This window comes from Microtus ochrogaster, linkage group LG7_11 (assembly GCF_000317375.1).
Source record: "Microtus ochrogaster isolate Prairie Vole_2 linkage group LG7_11, MicOch1.0, whole genome shotgun sequence".
Taxonomy (NCBI): domain Eukaryota; kingdom Metazoa; phylum Chordata; class Mammalia; order Rodentia; family Cricetidae; genus Microtus; species Microtus ochrogaster.
Window position 1 is genome coordinate 1,222,444 of NC_022032.1, and position 21,732 is coordinate 1,244,175.

The 21,732-nt window shown below is 42.5% G+C and overlaps 1 protein-coding gene across 1 annotated transcript in view; it reads right to left on the reverse strand.

The window, feature by feature from the left end:
• Positions 1 to 14,585, reverse strand: part of Gpat4 (glycerol-3-phosphate acyltransferase 4) — a 39,542-nt gene extending 24,957 nt beyond the window's left edge. Inside the window, exon 1 of the mRNA XM_005362429.3 lies at positions 14,495 to 14,585. The gene's annotated coding sequence lies outside the window, so the exon portion shown is untranslated. The remainder of the gene's footprint in view (positions 1 to 14,494) is intronic.
• Between the last annotated feature and the right edge of the window lie 7,147 nt (positions 14,586 to 21,732).

Below are 21,732 nucleotides of genomic sequence, written 5' to 3' on the forward strand. Positions count from 1 at the left end.
CTTCTAACCTACAGATATACACACAGACAGAATATTGTATACATAATAAATAAATAAATAAATAAATAAATAAATATTTTTTTAAAAAAATCAATGGTTAAAGCTGGTGGGATAGCTCAGTAAACAGAAGTGTTTGCTGTGCAAACCTGATGACCCAAGTATGATCTCTGGGTGGAAGGGGAAAACTGTCTCCAAAAGGTGTCTTCTGACCTTTACATGTCCACACGCATGCCTTCACATGTGTATACACACACACACACACACACACACACACACTCACAAATTAAAATTTAAATTGTTTAGACCACTCAAGGGTAAATACATTTTTTAAGCACACGAAGTACATGCTTGTCACACATTAAATGCCAATTAACAGCTCATACTATTATTACCTCTGCAAGGAACTGTCCCCGCCCCCTTCTAATACATATACAAAAAGAAGCAGGTAGAGCTGCACCTTAAAAAAAAAAATCCTATCAGGAGAAGACACAATAACACAGTATCCTTTTTTAAAAAAGAGACAGTGGGGCTGGAGTGATGGCTCAGAAGTTAACAGCACTAGCTGCTTTCTTCCAGAGGTCCTGAGTTCAATTTCCAGCAACCACATGGTGGCTCACAACCATCTATAATGGGATCTGGTGCCCGCTTCTGACATGTAGGCAGAACACTGCATAAATAATAAATTAAAAAAAACTATTTAAATTAAAAAAAATTAAAAGAGACGGGCCGCAAAGATGGCTCTGTGGTCAAAAGAACTTGCTATAGAAATATGAGGACCAGAGTTCACATTGTAGCACATACACAGTAAGCCTGGTGTCCAGAGCACAACTGTAACCCTAGCTCTGAGGCTGGTGAAAACAGGAGGAGCACTAGGGATTGCTGGCTTCCAGCCAAGCTCAATAAAGAAAAGAAAAGGAAAAAGAAACATCAAGTCCCAGGTTTAGGGAGAGACTCTACCTTAAAAAGAATAGGAAGACCTCAACCAAAGAATGGATAAGGAAAATGTGGTACATTTACACAATGGAAATTTACACAAAGAAAAAAATAACAACATCTTAAATTTTGCAGGCAAATGGATGGAGCTAGAAAACAGCATTTTGAGTGAGGTAACCCAAACCTAGAAAGACAATTATCACATGAACTCACTCATAAGTGGCTTTTAAACATAAAGCAAAGAAAACCAATCCCAGAGAAGCTAGACAACAATGAGGCCCCTAAGAAAGACGTACATAGATCTAATCTACATGGGAAGTAGAAAAAAGACAAGATGTCCTGAGTAAATTGGAAACATGGGGATCTTGAGAAAGGGTTGAAGGGGAGGGGAGGGGCAAGGAGGGGAGCAGAGAAAAATATAGAGCTCAATAAAAATCAATAAAATTAAAAATAAAAATAACAGGCAGAGAAGGAGGGTGAGAGGACACCTGGGCACCCTTTTCTCTATGGGCCTGCATACACTCAGACAGACATATATGCAGATAAATAAATCTTTGAGAGTATGGGGGGGGCAGAGGAAGGGGAGGGAGGGAGGCAGGATAGATCATGACAGAACACTTGCTTATTCCCCAACACACATAGAAGGAAGGTGGGGGGGCACATCTACATTTACAATGATTAAAAAAACAAGTTTTAGCAGGATATGACAGTTCATGTTTGTAAACTTAAAAGGAGGATTGCAATTTTGAGGTCAGTGTGAGCTACATACATAGCCCAACTCTATAACAAATATACAGCCTCCCAGTTAGAAGCAGAATAATATCCACAATACCAATTGTGAAGAAGGTAATGATAAAAAAAAAAAAACAAGTTTACAGCTATCTGCATATAGTATTTCTAGGGAAATAACACACAGGCTAGGTTGTAGGTGCCTCTCAGAGTTAATGCCACTGTTCTTCTTTCAGCATCTTTAGAATGTCAGTCAGCATTTTCAGTAGATAATAGTTTCAGTTCTCTCAAAAAAGACACCCTGTAGTCTAAACCCTGGCTTACTCCCTAACAGTGTGACTGGGATTGTGGGCCAATTACTCAATCTCTTTCAGCTCCTGTTCAGCAAAAGGGCTGCTCAAAGACTGTAAAACCTGGCCATTATTAAAGACTAAAATGCAGGTCAAGGTGAGAAAAAGGGGACATGAATGCACTATTGGTAGGAAGTGTATTAGCTAGCCACTGCGGAAAAACAGTAGAGTCCTGAAAACACTCAAAAAAGAACTTCCAATATGACCCAGCAACTCCACTCCTTATCCAAGAAAGGAAATCATTTACACCCAAAAGATACACATTTTTCACAATAGCTAAAATATGTTCCAGTATGCACCCAAATAATAAAATAATCAACTCCGCCCCCCCTTCAATAGATGGGCAAACAAAATATCTGTTGTACACACGAACAATGGGATTTTATTTAACAATAAATAAGCGTAATTCTCTTTTATAGAAACATGGATGGAACTGGAGGTCAACATATTAAGTGAAATAAGTAAGACACAGAAAGACAAGTATCACAAATTCCTTACCTGTGGAAACAGGTTGGTCAACTCTGGAGAAGAATGAACTGGAATAGGGATCACTAGATAGAAGAGTAGGGTGGACTGAGGTGTGAGGGGCACCGGGGCCATGAGATGGCTCAGAAGTAAAGGCACTTGATGCCAAGACTGATGATGTGAGTTTAGTTTCTGAAAGGAGAGAACTGATTCCCACAAAGCTGTCTCTGGCCTTCACCCATGTGCTCTGGCACACATGTTCCTACACACATATCCACGAATAAATAAATCTAACTAGAAATCTATGAACAAGGAGCACCAGAGTTCAACTGGAGGTAAGTACTGAGGTTTTAAGCACAATAGGTTAAAATAACCTATAATAGATTCCAAAATAGCTGGAAGAGTAAGTAATTTCCAGTATATAAAATGATTGTTTAGAGAAATGTTTATTTACCCTGATGTGATTAAACTGCACACATGTATTGGATCGTGATAATGATATATAAATGCTTTTTTAGTAAAAGAATCCAAAATATGGGCTGGAGAGCTGGCTCAGTGGCTAACAGCACTGGGTGTTTTCCAGAAATCCTGAGTTCAATTCCCAGCAACCATATGATGGCTCACAACCATCCATAATGAGATCTGATGCCCTATTCTGGCCTGCAGGCAGACATACAGGCAGAACACTATATACATAAACAAATCTTAAAAAAACAAAACCAAAATAGATTATGAATATATATGCAGACATATACCATGGCCTGCACAGCGTACCTGGGTGAAATGCCCTCCACTGAAATGAGAATGAAGAAAATGTTTGGTTCTTAAAAATAGGACCTTGTGTGAATGTCTAAGTTAACATAAGACCATCACAGTAATTCTGAAGAGGAAAGAAACTAGTGGCATTGATGGTAGGGGCTGGAGACACTGCGGGCTAGATGCAGACCCAGCCACTGCTATTCTAGGTCCACTACTGGCTCTATCAGGATGCACATGTGAGTCACCCAGGCTTCAGCCCAGACAAAATCCATCAGAATCCATGTAGAGGGAGCCTACTAATATTAAATGCACTAGGCTGAGAAGATAAAACTTCCCAGGATTGCTGGGCAGTGGTGGGAGGCAGAGGCAGGCAGATCTCTGAGTTCGAGGCCAGCCTTGCTACAAAGCTAGTTCCAGGACAGGCTCCAAAACTACACAGAGAAATCCTGTCTCAAAAAACCAAAACCAAAACAAAACTAAACTTCCGTTCTTTTCCAGCTCCCTCTCAGAGGAGAGGCAGCTTCGGTCTCTCCTCCCTCCTTCCTTTCCTCCCTCTCTCCCGGCCCCCCCAACATCTCTGTTCTTCTCCCCTTCTCCCTTCCCTTCCATAACCACTAAATAAATATCCATCCTCACTTTGAAAAAAAAAAAAACAAAACAAAACTAAACTTCCTAGGGTCACACAACCAGTGAGTGATAGGATTAGAACAAGCGTCTCTGTCTTCTAGCCCATACTGTTTACGAACACCACCTTTTAATTTCTCAAACAACCATGAAATAAATTAACACTAGCCTCATGGCAGACCTGTTTACTAGAACCTCTTGGTAATTATAGAAAGAAACAAATTTGTAAGTATTTCTAGGAAACTCAAGTGACTCTAATGTGGAGCTGGATTTGGGTTCAGGATTATTAACAATGAACTCGGCAAAGAATAAATATAATTTGAGAAAACCATTAACCATCTTTGATGATGTAAAAGGCATCTTATTCTCTGGGTAGAAAAGGGGGAAGGGAATATACACAAAGTTAGGTACACCGATAAGAAGGCTCATGAAAGGATATAAAACTGTATCTTAGGGGGGCTGGAGAGGTGGCTCAGAGGTTAAGAGCATTGCTTGCTCTTCCAAAGGTCCTGAGTTCAATTCCCAGCAACCACATGGTGGCTCACAACCATCTATAATGGGGTCTGGTGCCTTCTTCTGGCCTGCAGGCATACACACAGAATATTGTATACATAATAAATAAATATTTTAAAAAAAACTGTATCTTAGGCTGCAAACTCTGGTAGTAAAAAAAAATTCTGTTAGAGATTATGCAGATGAGATTAAGGTAGTTGCCAACTAGAAAAAGGAGACTTACTCTGGTCATCCTTAAGGTAGAGAATTGGAATTATTAGCAGTTGTGGGGGTATAAATTTTAGCACAATATTAAAAATCCAACCCAAGTGCTAGTTAGATGGCTCGGTGGTTAAGAGCACTGATTATTCTGCCTGAGCACCTGGATTCTAAGAACCTGGGTTCCCGGCACCCATATGGAGTCTGGGATCATTTGTAACTTCAGTTCTGGGGATTCAACACCCTCTTTTGTGCATCAGTACATTCAAAGGACCACAAATTGCATGATTTCATTAAAATGAAATCAACAAATCTATAAACAGATTGGTGGCTAGCACTGCAGAAAAGTGGAGAGATTGGGACTAATAGTTAAAAGGTGTGGGCTCTTCCTAAAGGGATGAGAACAGCCTCACCTGACTGGAGATTCTTATACCTACCTGTTCATGTAGTAACTACTGACTAGTGCTTTATGTGTGTAAGTGGTTACTTTGGCTCAGTTTCAAGTTTTACTTTATCATGGAGAGAAGGCACAGTGTAGTTCAGAGACAGGAACATGCAAGAGGGGCTCTATATCTCAGCAGCAGACAGAAGGCAGAGAGACCAGGTGTGCATGTTAAGTGGGTGAACTGTAAAGCTATACAGTGTGTGAATTTTAAATGACCTTTAAAAGATCAGTTATTGAAAACTGTTAAGTGGGACTATGGAGATTTTTGTCTACTGGTCTCTAAAACTGAGGAACCTAAGCACTTAAAATCCCTCCCAGAGTACCAATCAACCAGATCAAGCTATCAGTTCACCCTTTGAAACAAGAGCTTGATAAATTGAAAGTATAAACATTAATTATCATTTCAAAGTTGGAGGCAACAAGCTGATGACAAACCACAAAGTTAAGACTTCACCACTGAGAATCCAGTCCAACCTCTGCATTTTATATGCTCTAGGGTTAAATATTAACTAGGACAAACTACACAACAGAAACAGGACTACACCTTACATTTGCTTTTGGGTGAGTTAACTTCAGACCTATCAAATGCTCATTTCTGATGTGATGGCAAACATGGCTCCCAAACACAGCTGGGCTGATTTCAACTGTTTTTATTTTTTTATTTATTTTTATTTATTTATTTATTTTGGTTTTTTGAGACAGGGTTTCTCTGTGGCTTTGGAGCCTGTCCTGGAACTAGTTCTTGTAGACCAGGCTAGTCTCGAACTTACAGAGATCTGCCTGCCTCTGCCTCCCGAGTGCTGGGATTAAAGGCGTGCACCACCATCGCCCGGCTTCAACTGTTTTTAGTAGTGAAATGGAAGAATGGCCTGCATGGGATGCTACAGCTCAGTAGGAAGTGTTTCTCCAGATACGGAACATTGTGGCTAAGGTCGAGTGAACCTAAAGAATCACCAATATACATACATTTGAAATGTGCTCTGGGTAAAATAAATTATTCAAGGTGGAGTCAGATTACAACAGACAAAAGTTGACTCAGTTCACTAGGAAGAGTGGGGCTGAGTTTTAAGGTCTTGTTCTTCCCCCAAGCCCCAAAGTCATTCTCAACTCACCAGAGTTAGCACTGGATAAAAAGTAACATGGTACATCAAGTTCACTCCAAAAAAATTAAAGGTCTTCTAAAGCTAGGGAAAACCAAGTATCTTGATATACAGTACCACCCACTTAAGGACAGCATGTAGGCTGGAGAGATGGCTCAGCAGTGAAGAGCACTGTCCTTGCAAGGACCCAGGATTGCTTTTAGGAATTCAATGTTCACAAACATCTGTAACCCCCAGTTGCAGGGGATCAGATGCCCTCTTCTAGCCATTGCAGGCACTGCATTGCACATGGTGCTCACAATACTGAAGGTAACACACATACGTTTTTAAAAACCAGAAAGAAAAGGAGGGAAGGAGGAAGTGGCTGGAGAGACGGCTCAGTAGTTCAGAGCACCAACGACTCCTGCAGATGACAGATTTGGTTCCCAACACCCACCTGGTCTATACATGTATACATATGGTTATAACTCTAGTTCTGGGGTGTGTGGAGGTGGGGTGGGGGGATGTCCAACACTTCTTTAGGCTTCAAATGGCACACTCATACACATAAAAATAAGTCTTAAAATTAAAAAAAAAAAAAAAGGCAATGTGGGGCCGAGCAAGATAGCTTGGTAAGAGCACCTGCTGTGAAAGCCAAAAGGGCCTAAATTCAAATCAACAACACATGTAAAGAAAAAAAAGTTCAGTAGTAGTCCTTCCATCTTTCAAGTAAGCGCTGATGGCTCACACCTTTAATCCCAGCACTCGGGAGGCAGAGACAGGTGATTCTCTGAGTTTGAGGCCAGCCTGGTCTATAAGAGTGAGTTCCAGGACAGGCTCCATAGCTACTGAGAAACCCTGTCCCGAAAAACCAAAAAGCAGGACAAAACAATACTAAAAATCAAGTAAGACTGTTGAATTATTATGCAAAAAGTTTTTTTAAATGCCAATAAGGGCAAGTGAGATAGCTCAGGGTATAAAGGTGCTTGTCACTAAGCCTAATGACCTGAGTTCAATTCCTGGGAAACAGATGATGGAAAGACAGGGTTTCTCTGTGGTTTTGGAGCCTGTCCTGGAACTAGCTCTGTAGACCAGGCTGGTCTCGAACTCACAGAGATCCGCCTGCCTCTGCCTCCCAAGTGCTGGGATTAAAGGCGTGCGCCACCACCGCCCGGCCCTTGGTTAATTTTGATTGGGCATGATAATTAGGGCATCAAAAAAAGGGGGCTTTTTGATTGTTGGATTTCAACACTTTCAATAGCTTGGGCCTTGGTAGTCAGCCTCATGAGGAAGAAGTGGCCAAATAAGGGAATAAACCCTAGTAACTAGCTTTTGGAATGTTATCTGTAATCTAACGGTTTAGCAGGTAGAGGGAATGGGGAGAAGGGCAAAGCAAACACTGTTGGCACCATGGTTGGCATTCCTGGGCCTACTAAAGCCCTTCAAAACATTCTGTAATGGTTTATGTTTTGTTCAATGCCAATTCAAAAAAAGAAAAAAGCTGGAAGTGGTGGCTCAGAGCTGAATTCTCAACACTTGAGAGGCTGAGCCAGGAAGGTCATGGGTTTGAAGCCAGCCTGGGCTACAATAGTGAGTTTCAGAACAGCCTGAACTAGAGAAACTTTGTTTCAAAGATTAACACAGCAGTTAGGTCTGGTAGTATTTATCTTTAATACCAGAACTCAGAAGGCAGAAGCATATAGATTTCTGAGTTTGAGGCTAGCCTGGTCTACAGTGAGGTTCAGGCCAGCCAGAACTACATAGCTAAACTCAGTCTCAATAAATACATAAAGTTAAAGGGTGAGGGACAGAGCTCAATAATAGAGAGCCTTCCCAGAACACACAAGGACTGAGGTTCTACTTCAGCACTCACACACAAACACACATATACTGAGGACAGGTATATGAATCACTGTCCTCTTAGGGGAGACACCACAAGCATTGCAATCCCAGAACTTAGGAGGTAGAAGCAAGACTGAAAGGCCAGCCACAGTTATATGGAGACTTTGAACCAAGTCTGCATTAAACAAATATCTCAAAGACTCAAGAGGTGGGGAATGTGGTACAGTGGTGGAGCAGGTATCTAGCAATGTGCAAGGCCCTAGGCGCAATCTCCAACACTGTAAGTAAATAAACATATAAGGTTAATGTTTTAAAACGGTTTTAAAAAATTTAATGCATTTTGCGTTTGCCTATGTGGGGGTCAAAGCATAACTTGCAGGAGTCAGCTCTCTTCCTTCACCATGTGTGTCTAGGGATCAAACTTGGGCTGCCAATCTTAGCTGCAAATACCTTTACCCACTGAGCAATCTCACCAGCCCAAGTTTTTAAAAACTTTTTAGTTGACAACTGTATATAAAGGGTTCAACAGGATCTTTCCTTCCTTCCTTCCTTCTTGTTTTGGCTTTTCAAGACAGGGTTTCTCTGTGTAGTTTTGGAGCCTGTCCTGGAACTCACTCTGTAGACCAGGCTGGCCTTGAATTCATAGAAATCCACCTGCCTCTGCCTCCCAAGTGCTGGGATTAACGGTGTGCACCATCACTGCCCAGACTCAGTGGGATCGTTTAATAGGCATTGTGTAATCACTAAAGCAAACTAACTAGCATATCACTTTTACATTCTTATAAGAACAACTACCATAAAAATGAAATTTGTACATATCCTTATATTTTAATAAATAGTACTAATTTAAAACTTTTAAAGGTAAACTCTGAAAATAATATATTTCCAACTGATAAAAGATAAAAAGATAAAAGTATTTTTCTCTATCATCAGAGATGGAAAAGTGGGACAAGCCCATACGATCAGGAGTGAGTTGCCACTTATGGAACACCAAGCTATTTACACAGCTGGAAGATGTGTTTTGCTTTGATCTGATTTTAACTGTGCCCTGGATCTTTCCTTTGAAATGAGAACGTACATACGTTTTTCATTCTACAGGACACAGTTTAAGAGAGTATGGATTTTTAAAAAACCTTGGACTTTTAAAGTGTTGAAATTTTTTGCCAAGCAAATTTCAGTCAGGAGGCAGAGACAGGTGGGTCTCCGAGTTTGCGGGCAGCCTGGTCCACATAGCAAGTTTCAGTCAGGAGGCAGAGACAGGTGGGTCTCCGAGTTTGCGGGCAGCCTGGTCCACATAGCAAGTTTCAGTCAGGAGGCAGAGACAGGTGGGTTTCTGAGTTTGCAGGCAGCCTGGTCCACATAGCAAGTTTCAGGACAGCATGATGATGTTCTCAAGCTGTAGGCTATGACCCTCTGGAGGAGCTGAAAAACCCTTTCATAGGGGTCGCCAAGATATTTCACATTACAATTCATAATTAGCAAAATTATAGTTATAAAGCAGCAACAAAAATAATTTTGTTTGGGGGTCACCACAACATGAGGAACTATATTAAAGGGTTGCAGCATTAGGAAGGCTGAGAACCACTTGAGACTCTAAAAGTTTTAAAGACTGCGGCATGTCTAAAGTTATGCCATTTTATACTGTTACAGTAACATGAGGTCTTGAGGATAAACAAGAAAGGAAAAATTATGGTTTAACAGTGATGTGTCAAATTGACAAGGGGTCAATTGTGCTGGTTAGTTTTTGTAGCCTGACACAAATTAAGTTACCTGGAAAGCAGGGAGTGGTGGCATACACACACACCTTTAATCCCAGCACTCTAGAGACAGAGACAGTCAGATCTCTGAGTGTGAAGCTAGTCTGTTCTATAGAGTGAGTTCAAAGACAGTCAGGGCTACACAGAGAAACCCTATTTCAACAACGAATTTACTTTGGGATAAGGAACCTCTACAGGAGTTATCTCCATCAGACTGCCCTGTGGGCAGGTATGTGGGGCACTTTACTAATGATTGATGTGGCAGAGTCCATCCACTGAGCAAGCCAATAAGCAGAGTTCCTCCATGGTTCCTGTCCTGACCTCTCTCAAGGATCAACAATGATTGGGCTGTGTAGGTCATATAGAACCTTTCCTCTCAGAGTTGCTTTTGGTTACCCTGTCTATTAGTTACTTTTCTATTGCTGTGAGAAAACACTATGACCCAGGAACTTATAGAAGGATGGGTTTATTTGGAGCTATGGTTATAGAGTAAAAGCCCATGAGGGCAGAGTAGAGAACAGGTATGACAGCTGCTACAGGATACTGAAGGGTCACATCTTAAATCAAAAGCGAGCAGCAGAGTAGGAATTTAAGTGGAAATAGTATTTGACTTTTGAAACTTCAAAGCCACACCTTCTAAGCATCCCCAAACAATGTCACCAACTGGGGACCAAGCATTCAAATGCTGCTGGATGGATAGCTCATTTAAAGCACATGGTGGAATAGAAAGCAAATCTGGACACCATGTCAACTAGATGTAGCTGTTTCCCATTAAACTCCGTTTGTACAACAATTACTGTTTTGGTTACAAACCCACAACTGGGCATCCTGAAAGCAAATTTACAACCATGCACAAAATACACAGACTACACTCACGTCTAAATCTAAAGTATTCTACAGTCTAGGGTTTGCTTGTTCACAACACTCCTTAGAGAACACCCCCACAGTAAATGTGAAAACTGATACACAAGTAAAACTATAGCCATGCATGTGTGCTACTTTTTGTCACAGAGACCAAAATGATTGAGTAACTCAAGGGGAAATTTTTTTATTTGGCTCAGCTCCAGAGTCTAAGATTGCCTAGCTCCACAGGCTTGGGCAAAACGTGGCAGCAAGATGTGTGATGGACTCAGAGGTTCACTTCATGGCAGACGGGAAGAAGACAAGCTATGAAGGGCACACACAGTTCCTGTGATTTACTTCCGACAGCTAGACATTCCTCACCTTTCACCACTGTTTAGCAATGCCATCGTAAGAATCTATAAAAGGACTAAAAGATTCACTAACCAGAGTCTTTATAATCTGGAAAGAGGATTACATATCCTATGGTGTGCTTTGCTAATCACCTAAACATTTCTCCATCCAGTGATGAGAACAATTAAGACTAGCCATCACACAAGATAGAAGGGAGGGAAGAGGAGCTATCTAATTTAATAGAAAGATGGACTATAATCAATACTCAGTTTTGCCATATGCTGTCAATGGATGGAATGGGATTCAAGTAACTCAGTTATTTTACTTCTCATTTGGCTTACCAGTTTAAGTTGCATAGGCAATCTCATTAATCAATCCTTAGTCCTCTTGTAAAAAATACGAGCCCTGAACCAGCCAACATATAGATTCACTTAATGAGTAGTCCCATTAACAGCATCATGTTTAAAGACAGGTATCTCGTTCAAGAAGTCATGGTAATGGTTCTTCTGCTTGTATGTGCCTCACCTCCTTTATAAAAAACAAGCAAACCACAACCAAACTAAAACCCCTCAACACATTTGAAGAAAGTCCTTTAACTGAGCCTTGGAACTATGCAGGCTGCCTTGTAACATTCATGTGTTCCCAACTGCAATAATGTTTCGGGGGAAAATTAACTGTTACAGCACTGCATAAGGGCATTTTGGTCAATAACAAACTGTCTACAAGACAATGGTCCCCTAAGATTTCACTACTAATAGATACTTTAGCCATTTTATTTCATGTAAATGTCCTCTATGTCCTAATAACAAACTTCCTAGCAATGTACATTTCAGAACAGTATCTCTGTGTATGACTGTATTGAAAAGTTACTGCTTTCTTATAAGGAATTTAATAGTATAAAGTTTGCTAGAAAATGCATACTGTTTTATCAAAACAAAACCTAATCCATCCAGATTTTTATGTTAATAGCATGAAAGGGCTTATGGGAAGATACTATTGTCCTCTCAGCCATCAAGAGTAAAGGAACCCAACACTGGGGGAGGGGGGTTAAGGCAAGAGGGTCAGCCAGGTCTACAAAGGAAGACCTTCCCATCACATCCACCCCCTTCCCAAGAGAAACAGGAAAACACCAGGGACTCAAGCATACTGAGTGCTCTTCCACTTGAGCTGCATCCCTAAATGGATTCCCCTTTGTGAATTTATTAAATAGCAATGAATGTTATTTAAATTCTTATATCTTATTCTTATTACCAACCATTTTAAGTCAGTATTTTCTGAAGTCTTCTAAACGCTATAATCAGAACTTTTCCTTTGTTTCCCATTTGTTTTTAAAATAATTTAAAGCATATGGTCATTGCATTACTCTGACTTCACTGGGAAAGCTCATGCTAACCCATCTAAACCTTTCAAAATTATGAGTTTTCAAGGCAACCTGAAAGAGGCACCTCGCTGTGGCAAAGAGAGACCTAATGCAGAGTTGGGAAAATGTTATGTTCTTCCTAGCCTCAACATGGCCTCTTAGAACTACTGCTCTGGACAAGGCTGTGAACCCCTCTAAACCTGAAGGCTTGCTAAAGAAAAAAGAAAAATGAAGACACTGAACAAGATGATCTATAAGTTCTCATTCATGTATATGCATACTGAAACAGAAATCAGGTCTTTTCCTTAGTCATTCTTCATTTAAAAACTTTTTTAAAGATTGCTTCATTATGTTATGTGTATGAGTGTTTTGCCTTCATGTAGGCCTGCACATACCTGGTGCCTGAGGCCAAAGAGGGTGCTAGATTCCCCAGAACTGGCATTATGGACAGTTGTGAGCCATCACCTGGATGCTGGGAATCAAATCTAGGTCCTCAGTAAGAGCAGCCTGGGCTCTAGAGCGCTAAGCCATCTTCTCCAGCGCTTTTATTTTTAATTGTATAATTGTATGTGTCTGTGTGTGGATCCCCTGGTGTAGGAGTACAGATAACTGGAAACCACCACACAGTACAGGGAACCAAACCCAGGTCCTCTGCGAGAATAGCAGGCTCTCCTAATTGAGGAGCCATCTCTCAAGCCCTTCCACATTAATGAGTCAGGGTCTATCACTGAACCTGCTTACCAAATGGTCTGCAGGGTCTTCTTGTCTCTGCCTCTCAGCAGTGAGATTACAGATGAGCACCACATCTGGCTTTTACATGGATGCTGGGGATCTGAACTCAGATCCTCTTTGTTCGTGTAACACTTTACCCACCGAGCTATCTCCTCCGCTCAAGGAAGAACTTTTAATAGGTTATCTTCCAATGAAAATATATTATGATTTCATGCAATGCTACACTATTGATTTTGAAACCTACTTTTGCCATGTACGGCTCACCATCTATCAAAAACTTCTCTGGGACTAGAGATATATAGTTTATTGGTGAAAAAAATAAAACAAAAGAAATCCAACCAGCTGGGCGGTGGTGGCTCACACCTTTAATCCCAGCACTCGGGGGTGGGGGTGGGGGCAGAGGCAGGAGGATCTTTGTGAGTTCGAAGCCAGCCTGGTCTACAAGAGCTAGTTCCAGGACAGGCTACAAAGCTACAGAGAAAACCTGTCTCAAAACCAGAAAAAAAAAACCAACCCTACCCTACCCATCCATACACAAGAGCTAAAATTTTTTTTTCTGAGACATAGCAGAAGAAAAAAATGGAGATGAGACTAAATAATGGGCCTATGTTAGCTAGAAATACTATTTTTGTACATCTGAAATTCTCCAAAATATAGAACTAAAAAGAAAAGTTACTCTCAGAAAGAGAAAAGAACATTCAGCGGGCAAGAGTACAGGAGTTTTGTTCAGTCTTTGACTTCAGTTTAAGTGATTTCAATGCTCATTCTTACGGGGTTGCAATACAATCTCCCAGAGGTTCCTAAAGTTCTGCTAAAATTAAGGAAAACGAACTCCAACCCAAAGTTCTTCGAATGCTCTCGTGGCAGTCTACTGATAATAAGCACGAAGAGTTGAGTACGAGACGGAACCGCTTCACATAGATTTCTATAACTTCTGGGCCACCATCCAAATGACAAGTGACATCCAAATGAGATGGAAAATGTAAACAGGTAAATGTTTCAGGCAGGAGGATGCTGCCACCAGGGGAAGGGAAGGGAAGCAAGAGGAAGGTAGTGGAGTCTGGGGTATGAACAGGGCTGGGAAAGAGGCGGACGCGGAGGCTCAGCAAAGCGAACAGACCAGCGGAGGGCTGCCCCTCGAATGGAGGGAGAGACAGACCTGGAGAAGAAAAATGTGAGCCCAGCGGGGGGAAAGGGTGCATTCCAGGGGGAACCACCTGGTGGAGGCGTCTCCACGTGATTTAACGCCCGGTTCTCAGTCACGCTCCTCAGCTGAGGGCCTGGGAAGGCCGAGGCGGCCGGCGGCCTGCGGGAGAAGCGTGGTCAGTGGGAAGAGAAGCCGGCTAAGGGGAGGAGATAGAAGGGCCGGCTGAGGAGGACAGAGGAGCGGGAAAGAGCTCGCACAGCCCGGCAGCGGCAGCCCCACCGGCCGGACCCTCAGCAGCCCCCGACCCCCCGTCCCACGCCCGGCCGGGGCCAGGGGCGTCCGTCAGGAACGGGTCCCTCCAACTCACCGGCCGTGAGGCTCAGCTGCAGTCCTCGCCGCCTGCCGCTCCCGCCCTGCCCTGCCCGGCGCCGGCCCAGGCCTACGTAAGAGCGTGAGCACGCCCGCCTTTGTCTACGCCGCTGGACGTGGCCCCCAGCGCCCCGCCCACTCCGGCGTTAACCTCCCTCGCGCTTGCGCCCTTCTCGGGAGGGGCGGGGGCGGGGCGCAGGCTATGCCCGCCTCCCAGGGCTGCCTATTGGACGACGAGGGGGCCGTGCCCCGCCCCGCCCCTGGCACTGAGCCTCGCTGGGCATCCGAGGTGTGAGCAAAGGTCGACCTCTGGCCCGCCAGGTTTCCAGTTCGGGCATCGTCCCAGGGGAGAAGGAATGAGGCCGGAAGAGCAAGGTTTGTTTACTGAACCGTTGTGGGACTTCATGTCCACTGAGATTCGGATCTGGCTGGTCACGTAAATATTAGCTGCCATCCCAGCGCCGCCTGACCTGCCTCTGCTGCTCTTGATACACTAAGAAAGGCCAGGGGTTGGCTGGTTGGCCAGCTGCAGTTTTCCAATTCAGCCACAGTTCTAGCTAATCCCTCGTCATACTTGAAACTTCCAATTCAGACTTGTTTCCCTGACGTGGGTCTTAGAAGAGGAAGAGAAGAAAGAAGGGCGGAGGTGGAGTTTTTTGTTTGTTCGGAGACATCGTCCTGTAGTACAAGCTTGCCTCAAACGCTGAGGTGGCACATGACGTTGAACTTCTGCACCTGCTGATTTCACCTCTCAAATGCTGAGAATAAACCATATCCCAAGTGTTATAAGGTGTTGGGAACGGAACTCGGGGCCTCGAGCATGCTAAAACAAGCTCTCGACCAAGTGAGGTACATCCCCAGCCTCCAAGTTTCTTGCTTTTATTTAACTCCTACAGTACAGTCTCTAATTCAGGACTTAAACCTTTCCACTTTTCAGTTTCTTCTTGTCAAAGAAATTCTTACACAACTCCAGGTATGTAACTATATAACATAGGTATACAAGACATATTTACTGATAATTATAAATTCACTTAAAATCATTTTGCTATGTATGTAGCAAATAATAGTTTTACTATTATTTATGAAAGCAAACATATAGTACAGAGATGGATGTGCTTGCCATTTTTTATATAAAGAAATCGGCTAAATATTTGATACCAGAGTTTCCGTTTTCGAGACAGGGTTTCTCTGTGTAGATTTTGGAGCCTGTACTAAAAGGCATTTCGAGTGTACTCTGGGCAGTGTGACCTAGCAGTAAGATGCAAATGTGAGATTTAAAGTTTAATAGTGAGCAACATCTTTTTAAAATCCTTTTCAGGGCTGGGAAGGCGGCTAAGTAACAGAGGCTAAGCACTGGTAAAGTGCTCGCTAAGCATGAGACCTGAGTTTGGATCCCCAGTATCCACGGAAAAGCGAGGGTGGACCTGGTGAGCTGAAAGAGCCAAGATAGGCAGATCATGGGGTGAGGCCCGCTGACTGGCCAGCCTAGCGAAACACTGACCTGTCTCAAAAACACGTGGAAAGTACCAGAAGTTGACCTTTCTGGGCTTCACATGTGCAAGCATCTACAAACCACTGGTCCAACCTGACAGGCGTATAATTGATAATATTCAGGAAGGCAGGATATCTTTGCTACAGGTTTTTCAGGCAATTTCTGGGAACAGAAAAGAGACCATACCTACTCAAAGTAGTATATATCCAGCCTGGTCACTGCTGGATAAACCTAAAATATCTTATATGAACAGAACATTATGTCAACAGCCTTCAGAGCAAATGGTGTTTATTGTGTAGGAGTTCTTTTTATGATTTATTATTTGTGTGTATATGTGTTTGTGCAAGTGCCTGAAGAGGCCAGAGAGGGATAGGCTCCCCTGGCTAGAGTTACAGACAGCTGGAGCCACTCAACCCAAGCACTGGGAACTGAGCTCAGGTCCTCTGAAAGAGAAGGAACCACGCTGTGATGAGAGAGTAACCTCAACCATCACTCAAATCCTATGTAAGAACATTGAAAAAAACAATGGCTGCAGTTCCTTTTTGAGAAGCTCACAGCCATGTTTCCTTCTGAGTGTCTTGCTTCCTTCTGAGTGTTTTTCTTCTCCTAGTCCTATATGAAAACATCATTGGTATGGACTGGGGAAATGGCTCAGTGGGTGAGTAAATCGTTGGTCATGCAAGCATGAAGACCCAAGCCGTGATCCACAGAACTCACATAAAGCCAGGTTCAGTAGTGCATGGCCTGTCTGCAGCCTGAGAATCTATGGAAGCTCATGGGCCAGCTAGCCTGGTACATAAAGAAGTGATGAGATCCTGTCTTAAACAGGGTAGACAGTAAGGACTGACATCCAGAGTTGTCCTTTGACCACTATACACCTGCTATGGTACACACACAACTGTTACATGCACATGTAAACACAAACATCGTTAATATACACACAGATATTAAATCAAGATATGGCAGTTTGGCTGAGAAACATTCTCCATAAGCTTATGTGTTTGAGTATCTGTTCTTCACTTGGTCACATTTTAAGGAGGTTATAGAACCTTTTGGAGGTGGAGGCTTATTGGAGGAAGTACGTCACTGGGGTCAGGCTTTGAGAGTTTAGAGCTCCATTCCACTTCTGGTTCTATGTTTAGAGTTCATGGTTGAAGGTGTAATCTCTTAGGGGCTGGGAAGATGGCTCACTGGGTAAGAGCACTGGATACACTTGCAGAGGACCTGAGTTCAATCCCCAGCACTCACATGGTGGCTTGCAGCCATCTGTAGCTCCAGTTCTTCTGACTTCCATGGGCAGGTGGCACACATGCATACTGCGGGCAGAACAGCTGTACACGGAAAACAAAATAAATCTGGCAAATCATCTTTGATAGATTCTTGCTCCTGTTGCCATTCCTCCCCACATGGCTGACTTACTCCCTCTGGAATCCTAAGACACAACAAACCCTTCTGGAAGTTGCTTTTGACCATCCTGTTCTATCACAGAATCAGAAAGTATTATAGAATCGAATCTTCATCTGTACATCCTAAACTGTCTGGTCCTGAAATTCTTTCCCAAATTTAGAGCCTGATTTGGCCTTAGTTGAGGAGGCTATCCCTCAATTGAGGAAAGTTGTGGAGAGCTGAGCCTCTTGTGCCTGTACCCTAAAATACTGACATATCACACTTAAAAACATGCATCAATAGCCAGGTGGTGGTGATCCATGCCTTTAAATCCCAGCAATTGAGAGGTGTTACTAGGCGGATCTCAGCCAGTTAGAGGCCAGCCTCATCTACAGAGCGAGGTCCAAGACAGCTAGGAGTGTTACACAGAGAAATCCTGTCTCAAAAAACAACAAAAACCAAAAACCATCAAACCACTGAAAATCATGTTTGGGGAAGTGTTTAAAGGACTCCTATATTGAGGCAGGCTGATGCTGTCTCCAAGCCTATAAGGGAGTAAGAGGGAAAAGAATGTTTAAACATGAACATAGGGGCCTATGGACTAGTTAGGGTCTGCACACTGGTAGTCTTTTAAATAATTAATGTCTTCTGCTTCCTCCGTTTAAAAGCTGCTCTGTAAATGGAAAGGATGCCATTTCTAGAATCTTCCTGAAGTGGAAATTTGCTGTCCCTTTGAGTCAGGAACATGCTTATTTAAAATCTCTCTATAAAAGGAATACTCTCTCTACATAGGCAACCTTCACAGTAAATTTTGTTAATTGTCCTGGAATTCTTTTTTTTTTTTTTTTTTTTTTTTTTTTTTTTTGAGACAGGGTTTCTCTGTGGTTTTGGAGCCTGTCCTGGAACTAGCTCTTGTAGACCAGGCTGGTCTCGAACTCACAGAGATCCGCCTGCCTCTGCCTCCCGAGTGCTGGGATTAAAGGCGTGCGCCACCACCGCCCGGCTGGAATTCTTGACTTTAAGATGGCCAGACTTCACCTAGACTCTCAGGTGAGAAGCTCCTTTCCCTTCCTATGTCCTGTCAATTTCCCTTTCTATCCTGCTGCAGTCTGCAGGGGGCCAGGGTCAGGAATTAGTCACTGATGTTGACTACCATTGCATTTTTTTTTCTGTTCACCAATACCAAGCCAAGCCTCTGGTTCAGCACACCCTGCCATTATTAACATTGTAGACTGAGGGAATAACTACCAAAATTCATACCAGGATTTGTGTCTTTTAAAAAGATTTATTCTTATTATTTTTAACTGTGAGTGGGTGAGTGCATATAAGCGCAGGTGTCCAAGGAGGCAGGAGGTGTCAGTTACCCCTGGAGTTGGAATTATAGGTAGCTGTGAACCACCTACATGGCTGCTGGGATCTAAACCCTGGTTCTCTGAAAGAACAGTAAATGCTTTGAATCACTGAACCATTTCTCCAGCTCCATGGGATTTGGTGTTTTTAGCCTACATACCTAAACTGTTTGTTAAGGCTTGGATTTTAAATATCCCCCGAGAACCGCTTATTGAAACATAGTGGCCATGTTCTTTTAGCAGAATAGTAGATTTTCATCTAGACCCATGACCTTTCTAGTCTTGACACCTAATGACATGTTATACTCACAGATTAGTGCCTTGCTCAGCCCACATCAGAAAGGCAGCTTGTTGCACCGTGTGGGAATTAACAGAGACCTAGTTAGGCAGTGTTCAGAGAGTGAGAGACTTCAGAGAACTCAGTTCTAAATGGTCATCTTCATCAAACCTGTTCCCTTAAGGCTCAGGGATCCGTGTTGATGAGGAGACAGAAGACTGTAAGAGCTAGAGATGGTGGATGACTCCAAAGAAACAGTGTCTTTCAGTCACGGCAAGACTGACACACATATGAATTCACAGAGACTGTGACAGCATGCACAGGGGCAGCATTGGTTCAAACCAGGCAAAATCCCAGTATAGAGAAGAACTGGACACAAAGCTTCACCCCTAACCGAGAAGCTAACTGATACCCACTAGTAAGAAGTCAGTTTTCTCTGCTGTAGGACAATCCTCTTGTACACTGTAAAGATCTGTCACTCAAATTGGTTTAATAAAATGTTGATTGGCCAGTAGGTACACAGGAAGTTTAAGCAGGGTGGCTGAACTAAGGATGATGGGAAGGAGAAGGGCAGAGTGGTATCTCCACATGACAGAACATAAATAAGGAATATGGGTTAACTTAAAATGTAAGAGCTAGTTAGTAATAAGCCTGAGCTATTGGACAAGCATTTATAATTAATATAAGCATTTATAATTAATATAAATTTGGGAAGTGGCTGCCAGGTTATTGGAAATGGGTGGTCAGGACAAGAAACATCTGCTTACATTTCTCCAGTGGAGTCTCATTGAGAATATTAACCACAACTCAGGGCGGACCCAGTGTTCAGGAGTAGATGACTAGCACAAAATCAACTCCATGTTTTGTTTTGTTTTTTAACTTTTTGTTTGTTTTTTCATTTGAACATTTTTTTGTACTATTGGTCTTTTGCTTTGTTGGTTTTTATTTTTGTGGGTCATTTTAGAGAGAGAAAGAACACATATAGTTGGGTGTGGAGGAAGGTGAAGGATCTTGGAGGAGTTGGAGGAGGGAAAGAACAAAATCAAAACAAGGTTGTATGAAAACATTTTTAAAAGTCAGAAAAATGGTTTTCCAGCATGTTCTGCTGTTGAGAAGTGGCAGAACCTTTATGGAGAGGATCCGGATAGAAGTTTATCATTGAGAATCCAGTCCGCACCCCTTTCCTGGTCAGCAGGACCTAAGCAGCTTTGTCTTACCATGGTGTTCTGCTTCACTAGGCCACAGCAATGGAACCTGTTAAATAAAGACTGAAAACCCTGGAGCTGTGAGCCCAAGTAAACCTTCCTACTTATAAATGGTCCAAAATAAATCTTTTTTATTCATAAGGTTATCACAGATCACAGTAATAGCTTAAAATACCCCACAAAACTGCCTAACTACAGAAACACATCTTAAACACAAGTCTGAAAACATGTAAACATTTCAAAGGTTCAACAGCCTTTCACCCACAAAGAGACCTTGAGTTGGAATAACATTTCAACCAGTTAGAAATGGAAAAGATCTACCAAATCAATCATATTACTTAACTCAGTTGGGAACCAGCCAGCTGGATAGGCATAGCCTGTGTGAATGCCATCCAAAGAGCTCAATACCACGCCTTTTATTTTCCTTCACAAACAGTGGGGTCAGGGAAAGGTAACTTGTTTTCTGAGGTGGAGGTTGCAAGCTTAGCCACACTACTTAATTGGCTGTGGGAAAACTGAAGTGCTTATATTTGCAAATTTGTACCAATTGGGCAAAAAGATAAGATCATGCCTGTTTGAGTGCAATGTTACAACTTATGATTCTAGCACTGTGGGAGGGTGATCAAGAGTTCCTGGCAGCCTGAGCTACCTACAGACCTTGCCTCTCAACCGCCAACATGGAAGGAAGGAAAGAAAGCTGGCTGCACTGAACTAACTACTGTGCAACTCAAGAAACAGTGATAAATATATTTCTAGTGCACATGACTGACCAAGGACTACTAGGTACCGTATAGAAGGTACTCATTCCACAGCTACCATTTTGTGAGCAACAGGTGTACAAGGGCATTCAATGTAGCAAAGGTTATTGTTGCAAAAGTTTAGGAACAATCTCAAGTGATTGGTCAACTAAACTATGGTTATTCAGGTAATAAAATTTCATGTGGCTGGAAAAGAAATCCAAGATTCCATCTTTGTTCCCAACCAGTGAGATCTTGAGGAGGGTGTGCTATTAGGAATCAAAACGAGAAAAGAGAAAAATTAAAAGCTGTTACATTTTGTATGCTTTCCAGTGTAGATGGGACATTGTAATTTTTATAATAAAATTAAGACGAAGTTACATTGTTAGGAGTTACTGATTTTCTGTGCTCCACAGTCAGAGTCACCTAGTGAAGGATATTGAGTGATAAGGCCCTGCACTGATGACGAAATGATGTAGGAAGATTGTAAAGCATTATTTCCCATAAGTCTTCCAAGTTGCACACGGATAGTAAAACTGATTGGGAATTACAGTTACCTGGTATCTAAGTTAGGGTTTCTATTGCTGGGAAGAAACACCATGACCACTACAACACTTAAAAAGAAAAACATTTGCTGGGTGGTGGCGGTGCATGCCTTTAATCCCAGCACTCAGGAGGCAGAGGTAGGCGGATCTCTGTGAGTTCAAGGCCAGCCTGGGCTACAAGAGCTAGTTCCAGAACAGGCTCCAAAACTACAGAAAAACCCTGTCTTGTAAAACCAACCAACCAA